Source organism: Dama dama, chromosome 31 (assembly GCF_033118175.1).
Source record: "Dama dama isolate Ldn47 chromosome 31, ASM3311817v1, whole genome shotgun sequence".
NCBI lineage: Eukaryota > Metazoa > Chordata > Mammalia > Artiodactyla > Cervidae > Dama > Dama dama.
The window spans coordinates 12,935,780-12,944,261 of record NC_083711.1 but is presented as its reverse complement, the minus strand read 5'-3'; the positions used below and the strand labels follow the sequence as shown (position 1 = coordinate 12,944,261).

General features: G+C 42.3%; 1 non-coding gene across 1 annotated transcript; it reads left to right on the top strand.

The window, feature by feature from the left end:
- Positions 1-6,685: 6,685 nt before the first annotated feature.
- Positions 6,686-6,757, top strand: TRNAC-GCA (transfer RNA cysteine (anticodon GCA)). The gene has a single exon. It is a non-coding gene; the product is annotated as a tRNA-Cys (tRNA).
- Positions 6,758-8,482: the final 1,725 nt, after the last annotated feature.

Here is an 8,482-nt window from a genome sequence, read left to right as displayed (position 1 = left end):
AGTCCATCCTTAAGGACATCTGTCCTGAATATTCATTGGAAGGACTGATGCTAAAGCTGAAACACCAGTACTTTGTCCATGTGATGGGAAGAGCTGACTTCTTGGAAAAGACCCTGATGCTAGGAAAGATTGAAGGCAGGAGGAGAAGGGGATGACAGAGGATGAGTTGGTTGGATGGCATCACTGACTCGATGGCCATGAATTTGAGTAAGTTCTGGGAGTTGGTGATGGACAGGGAACCCTGGCATGCTGCCACCCATGGGGTTGCAAAGAGTCGGACAGGCCTGAGCGACTGAACTGTACTGAAGGCGTGGTCTGTAAAAGTAGATGTGATGGTCTTGTTCATGCTCTGTATTCATATGTAAAACAAGGTCTGCCACATAATACATGCTGTTTGCCCATTGAAGGAAAAGAAGCATTAATGAATGAATAGGTGACAGATTGAATACAAGACTTTTTATGTTCATCATGTTCATTCTTCTAACATTCCAGAATACCAGTTTTCTCTAACTAGGGCTGCTGGGAGATACAAAGAGCAGTAGGAAGTACCCAGAAAAGAGACAAGAAAGCAGCAGCTGGGAAGCACAGGCAGGTCGTAGGTCTCTAATCATTTTCTGTTTTATACACACAAGATTAAAGATTCCCTCTGAGTTTTGATTAAGGATGCACAGTTACAAGATTAAATATGGGTGAGTCAAATTAGAAAAGGTTTAACTCCAATCTCAGAATTAATCAAGGCTCCCTCTGCTACCCGCTCCCTCCCATTAAGCTGTCTTTACAGCATGGGATTAGAGAAAACCATCTAAGACTTTGTGTCCTCTGGCTCTCTGGTACCTTTTCCATACAGCTGTCCTCGTTCAGATCACAAACAATTCTCCCGTCAAGAATCAAAGCTCATTTCCCCTTGAAGTTTCTGTTTATAAGCATGACAAAATTCATTCCAGAGTCTGCACATATTTATTTATTTTGGCGACTGGCAGGGTCTGGTATCAGGTACAGCATGCTCTCACCTTATGCATTGTCACGAAATGTATTAAAACTTGGTACGCTTGTCTATGTCCAAAAACACCTCCTTAATCATTCCAGTAATTATGCAAACGCTCCCATGGGTCCGACTATAAACATGTCCTTCCCTTCCCAAGAAGCCTTCTGATTCTCTCCTTGGAAGCCACACCAAAGGGAGTGTGGGCAGAACGCACCATTAATAAATCCACTGAGGGGAGGTTAATTTGATCACGAGGCATCTGTGAAATAAAGCTGTCATGGCTTTATTAAAGGCTGTAGTTCAGGCACAAGCTTGCATGGTAACAATCAAATAATTCTTAAGAAAGAAATAAAAGGATCAGAAAGAAAAATGTGGATCCTAACTGTAGACTAGATTCCAGATTTTGCAAATATGTTTTCTTGATTGATAAAGAATAAGAGCTATTGCCCTTTAAATGCGTTATTGGTTGTAAGAAAATGTTCAAGTCCAAGAAAACTCTATAGAGACTTTGTTACTTATGGCTCAAAACCTGGCAAGAGTTTCCTAAGCACACTGAACCCTCGGTGGTCCATATTTGATGTAGGTCCATCTCTTCAAGGGGTAGATGATCATGCTTATTCATGGAGGTCTTCCTTTCCCCCCCATGGGAGGGGACCATGAGTTTCAGAGACTCAGAGTCATTTAAAAAGGCTTATATTATCTTCTCTATCTTCTCTCTTCTTTGTTTTCTGTTTTGTCTTACCTAGTACCAAGGAAGACCAGGAGAAATGTGAAAAGTTAGACCCTAGGTTCTTATGTAAGGTTCGAAACACAAAAGAGCCTTCATGATCCGGTGTGTGTGTGTGTGTGTGTGTGTGTGTGTGTGTGTGTGTGTGTGTGTGCATGCACACTCAGCTGTGTCTGACTCTTTGTGACCCCAGGGACTGTAGCCTGCCAGTCTCCTCTGTCCATGGAATTTCCCAGGCAAGAACACTGAGTTGGTTGCTACTTCCTTTTCCTGGAGATCTTCCCAACCCAAGGATTGAACCCTTGCATCTCCTGCATTGGCACACCTGTTCTTTACCAGCTGAGCCACCATTATCAGATAAAGATATACAATCTCACAAAATGGAAAATGTCAAATATAAAGATACTGGAACTCCATTGAGTGCTAACATGGACTCTTTAAGGAACCTGGGCCAAGGGAGAACCATAGACTCTGACGTGTGGCAGCCCACATTGGCTGTTTATAGTTGAGTGAAGGAGTCGATGCTTTGGGTTCCCAGATCCCAAATCATTGAGACACAATTTTCATTTCAAACTGTCTGCAGGGCATGATGGGAGGATCCCTGAGAAACTATTGCGATAACCCTTCCAGCCTCTAAGATTAGAATGTAGTGTTCCCTGAGAAAGAAGCATCAGACATCTGGAAAATGTGGATTAGCAGAGAAGGCTTTTATGGTCAAATAGAAAATCCTGGGCTTTATCCTTTAGATCACAGAGTCAATGGAGAAGTTTGGAGAGAGGTATAATGGGACAGAAATGGTGTCTAAAAATATGGATTTGAGTATGGTGTAACTTGAAGGATTTCTGGCAAAGAAGCTAGTTCAGAATATTTTTCCAACAATCTGTGTCTGAGAAGATGAAATCCTGTTGGTCTGTTGAATGAGCTGAACTCAACAAGAAGGGAAATAAGGAACAACTTTATTTTCATTCATCTATTGTATTTGAACATGTTCTGTCCAATCCTCTCCCCTTATTCCTGGATGAAGTCTGGGCAAGATCTCACAGCTCTCTTGTCCTTTTGCCTCATTAGAAAAGTCCCATTTTACTGTCACTTATTAAACGGTCCAGTCCAGTCTTAACGGAAACCTCAGCTTCATATCCAATTCTGAGCTTCTCTCCTTTCCCCTGGCTCAGGTTTGAACTATCATCTAAGAAAGGGGTACAGTCTTTCCTTCTTATACTCCTTTCTCTTCTTTGTACCTCCTGCAAGTCACTCGTCCTGGATTGGAACATGAGAAAGAAGGGGTTAGAATGAAATGGAGAAAAACATTTTTACCTAGTTCACGTTATTTGTCAGGTTCCCCTGGCTGTTATTGATTTGTGTGGCTGGCCTCCATGTTCTGGCTTATCTGTGGGCTGCTGAGTGATCTGCTGTGTGTATCACGTGGGGTTTGAATGGTGTGGCAGGAAATTCACTCCTCAGTTGGCTTCTTCCCACCCTCTGTCTACCACTTTCTGCCCTGCATTATATGCATATCTGCTTGCATCCCATCAAGACGGTGCAAGCCTGGCTACCTTCTAGTGTTCACTGAACCCATGGGAAATGCATGGCTCCTTGCCATTCCAAACTCAGGCTGTCTCTGATGTTCTTTTCCTCTCCTACCAGCATCTCCACCTTCTACCTTCTCCAGTGGGAAGCAGGCACCAGACTGTATGTTCAACAAACACCCCTGAATTCTAGCACATCCACGTCAAACACTCCAGAGAACAATTCCACCGTATTCTTCTCCAGGGAAGTAAGAATTTCTGCAGTTTGTCAAGCCTCCATCTGAGGAGTGAGATATTATTAAGGGCAGAATGCATCTGTTGAAGTCTCAGCCCTTGGACTTCAGCATGTGACTGTACTTACAGATAGAATTTGGGAAGTAATTAAAACAGAGTCACCGGGGTGGGCTCTAATCTGCTCTGACTGGTGTTCTTATAAAAAGAGAAGGTTTAGACACAGAGAGTTGCAGAGAGAAGACCGTGTGAAGGTACACGGAGAGAAAGGCCAAGGAGAGAGACTTCAGAAAGAACCAACTCTCCTGGCACCTGGACTGTGAGAACTGATGACTGTGAGAAGAGAAAGTTGTGTTGTTTGAGGCGTCCAGTCTGTGACATTTGTTACGGCAGACCTAACACACTAATATGTTGTTGTTCTTGTGGCTCAGTTGCTAAGTCATGTCTGGCTCTTGCAACCCCAAGGACTGTAGTCCAGCAGGCGCCTCTCTCCAAGGGATTTCCCAGGCAAGAATATTGGAGTGCATTCCCTTCTCCAGGGAATCTTCCTGACCCAGGGATCAAACCCAGGTCTCCTGCATTGGCAGGCAGATGCTTACCACTCTGCCACCTGGGAAGCCCAGCAAACTAGCCTAGGTACCCATTCTCATTTTGCCCATTTCTGTAAATTGGGATGTGTGAATCAGGAATTTTGAAAATTCTCCAGAGTTCAGCTGGACTCTGAAGGCAAGAGTGTAGACTTGTGTGAGTGGCACCAAGAGCTTGGGCCTCTCTGCACTGGGGTAGTACGGGGCAGACTGGAGGAATTCAGCTGTGAACAGAGGCCGTACCCTGAAGCTGAGAGGTTGCTGGTCTGGCCCTGTGCCTGCCCAGTTCAGCCGTGGGCATCCTGGGAAGAGGGCCCCTCCGTCTGCACGCACCTGTGGTTTAGCTCTGCAGCACCCCGCCTGTATCTATGTGCATATTTGTTTGATTCTTTCAACTCGGATGCTCACGTTTAAGTCTGTTTCTATTTCTGCCACAACAGTGGGCAGGATTTTCCTTTGAATGGTGGATGCTTTGAGAGAATTTTGCTTTGAGAGAATTTTACTTTATTTGTACTTGTGTGTGTGTTTTTCTCTCTCACATTCTAGTTATTCAAGCTGAAAAAAAATGAGACGAAACTAACCGTTCATTTGAATTTCAACTTCAGGCTATAGCCTATCTTGAAATTCCAATTTGGATGGCGTTTGTTTCAGGACTTAAAATAATGCAGGATTCTTTTAGCTGAAAATGTGAAATCAATGCCTTTTTGATGAATAGAAGTTTTACATCTGAATAATAAATAGGCTGTTCTTTGTTTTCATAAATAGCTGGGGAAAATCATAAACCTCAGTTATCTCCTGTCATTAAACTCATCCTGGAGATGTGTGGAATCTACTTTAGAAATACTTAACAAAAATAAGTTCACAAATGTAGATTATCCAAGGAGAAAACATTAAGCACTAAATATAGAGACTATGAATAAATTATTTGTTCTGTATAAAAACAGAGAAGCTCACAATGGAAGCATGAAATAGAGTTAAGCGTCATTGTTGTTGTTCAGCTGCTAAGTCGTGTCTGACTCTGAAACCCTACGGACTACTGCATGCTAGGTTCCTCTGTCCTCCACTATTTCCTAGAGTTTGCTCAAATTCATGTCCATTGAGTTAGTGATTTTATCTAACTGTCTCATCCTCTGCCACTGCCTTTGCCTTCTGCCTTCAATCTTTCCCAGCATTAGGGTCTTTTCCAATGAATCAACTCTTTGCATCTCGTGGCCAAAGTATTGGAGCTTCAGTTTCAGCATCAGTTCTTCCAATGAATACTCATGGTTGATTTCCTGTAGGATTAACTGGTTTGATCTCCTTGCAGTCCAAAGGACTATCAAGAATCTTCTCCAGCACCACAATTTGAAAGCATCAATTATTTGGCACTAAGCCTTCTATATAGTTCAATTCTCACCTGAACATGGCTACTGGAAAAAATTATAGCCTTGACTACACAAACCTTTGTTGGCAAAGTGAAGTCTCTGCTTTTGAATATGCTGTCTGGGTTTGTCATAGATTTTCTTCCAAGGAGCAAGTGTCTTTTAATTTCATGGCTGCAGTCACAATCCTCAGTGATTTTGGAGCCCAAGAAAATGAAATCTGTTCATTTTTCACCTTCTATTTGCCATGAAGTGGTGGGACTGGGTGCCATGATCTGAGTTTTTTGACTGCTGAGTTTTAAGTCAGCTTTTTCATTTTCCTCTTTCACCCTCATCAAGATGCTATTTTTTTCCACTTCTTACCATTAGAGTGGTATCATCTGCATATCTGAGGTTGTTAATATTTCTCCCATCAATCTTGAGTCCAGGTTGTGATTCATCCAGCCTGGTATTTCTCATGATGTACTCTGCATATAAGTAAAAAAAAAGGAGGACGACAATATACAACTTTATTGTACTTCTTTCCAATTTTGAACCAGTCAGTTGTTCCATATCCGGTTCTAACTGTTGCTTCTTGACTTGCATACAGATTTCTCAAGAGACAGGTAAAGTGGTCTGGTATTCCCATCTCTAAGAATTTAAGAATTCCCAGTTTGTTGTGACCCAAACAGTCAAAAGTTTTAGCATAGTCAATGAAGCAATAGTAGTTGTTTTTCCAGAATTCCTTTGCTTTCTCTATGATCCAACAGATGTTGACAGTTTGATCTTTGGTTCCTTTGCCTCTTTGAAGCCCAGCTTGTACATCTGGAAGTTTTCAGTTCACAGACTACTTAAGCTTAGCATGAAGAATTTTGAGCATTACCTTGCTAGCATGTGAAATGAGTGTAACTGTATAGTAGTTTGAACATTCTCTAGCATTGCCTTTCTTTGGGATTGGAATGAAAACTGATCTTTTCCAGTCCTGTGGCCACTGCTGAGTTTTCCAAATTTGCTGACATATTGAGTGTAGCACATTCACAGCATCATCTTTTAGGATTTGAAATAGCTCAGCTGGAATTCCTTTACCTCCACTAGCTTTGCTTGTAGTAATGCTTTCTAAGGCCCACTTGACTTCACATTCCAGGTTGTCTGGCTCTACGTGAGTGACCACACCATCATAGTTATTTGGGTCATTAAGACTTTTTTTTTTTTTTTTCTTTTATATTTCTTCTGTGTATTCTTATCACCTCTTCTTAATATTTTCTGCTTTTGTTGAAAAGCAGGTGGCTTCCCGGGTGGCTCAGAGGGTAAAGCATCTGCCTGCAATGCAGGAGACCTGGGTTTGATCCCCAGGTTGGGAAGATTTCCTGGAGGAGAAAATGGTGACCCACTGCAGTACTCTTGCCTGGAAAATGCCATGGATGGAGGTGCCTGAGGGTCCATGGGGTCACAAAGAGTTGTACACTTTGTGTACACTCAGTTGTGACTGAGCACCGTCACTTCTCTACCATTTCTGCCCTTTTCTTGCCCATCCTTGCATGAAAATTTCCCTTGATAGCTCATTTTCTTGAAGAGGTCTTTCCCATTCTGTTGTTTCCTTCTATTTCTTTGCATTGTTCATTCAAGAAGGCCTTCTTATCTCTCCTTTTTATTCTCTAGAACTCTGCATTCAGTTGGGTATATTTTTCCCTTTCTCCCTTGCCTTTTGCTTCTCTTTTTTCTCAGCTATTTGTAAACCCCCTCGGACAACCACTTTGCCTTCTGGCATTTCTTTTTCATTGGGGTGGTTTTGATCTCTGCCTCCTATACAGTGTTACGAAGTTCCATCTATAGTTCTTCAGGCACTCTGTCCATCAGATCTAATCCCTTGAATCTATTCATCACCTCTACTGTATAATTCTAAGGGAGTTGAGTCATATATGAGTGGCCTAGTGGTTTCCCTACTGTCTCTCATTTAAGCCTGAATTTTACAATAAGGAGCTGGTGATTGGAGCGACAGTCAGCTCCAGGTCTTGCTTTTGCTGACTGTTTAGAGCTTCTCCCTCTTTGGCTGCAAAGAACATAATCAATCTGATTTTGGTATTGACCGTATGGTGATGTCCATGTGTAAAGTTGTTTCTTGTGTCGCTGGAAAGGGGTGTTTGCTATAGCCAGTGTGTTCTCTTGACAAAATTCTGTTAGTCTTTGCCCTGCTTCATTTTGTACTCCAGGCCAAAGTTGTCTGTTATTCTGGATATCTCTTCACTTCCTACTTTTGCAGTCCAATCTCCTATGATAAAAAGAAAACTTTTTTTGAGTGTTAGTTCTAGGTGTTGTACATCTTCACAGATCTGGTCAACTTTAGTTTCTTAGGCATTTGTGGTTGGGGCATAGACTTGGATTACTGTGATGCTGAATGGTTTGCCTTGGAAATGAACCAAGATCACTCTGTTATTTTTGAGATTGCACCCAAGTACTGCCTCAGACTCTTTTGTTGACTATGGGGGCTACTCCATTTCTCCTAAGGGATTCTTGCCCACAGTATTAGATATGTGGTCATCTAAATAAAATTTGTCCATTCCCATCTGTTTCAGTTCACTTATTCCTAAGCTGTCGATGTTCAATCTTGCCATCTCCTGCTTGGCCACATCCAATTTTTCTTGATTCATGGACCTAACATTCCAGGTTCCTGTGCAATATTGTTCTTTATCGCATTGAACTTTACTTTCACCACCAGACACATCCACAGCTGGGAGACATTTCCACTTTGGCCCAGTCGCTTCCTTTTTTCTGGAGCTAATAGTAATGGCCCTTTGCCCAGTAGCATATTGGAGACCTTCCATCCTGGTGGGTCATCTTCCAATATCATATCTTTTTGCCTTTTCGTATGGTTCGTGGGGTTCCCGCAGTAAGAATACTGGAGTGATTTGCCATTTCCTTCTCAGTGGACCACATTTTGTCAGAACTCTTCACAATGACCCATCTGTCTTGGGTGGCCCTGCACAGCATGGCTCATAGGCTCATTGAGTTACTCAAGTCCCTTCATCACAACAAGGCTGTGATCCATGAAGGGGACAGCATCATAGTAATTACCAAATATAAGACAC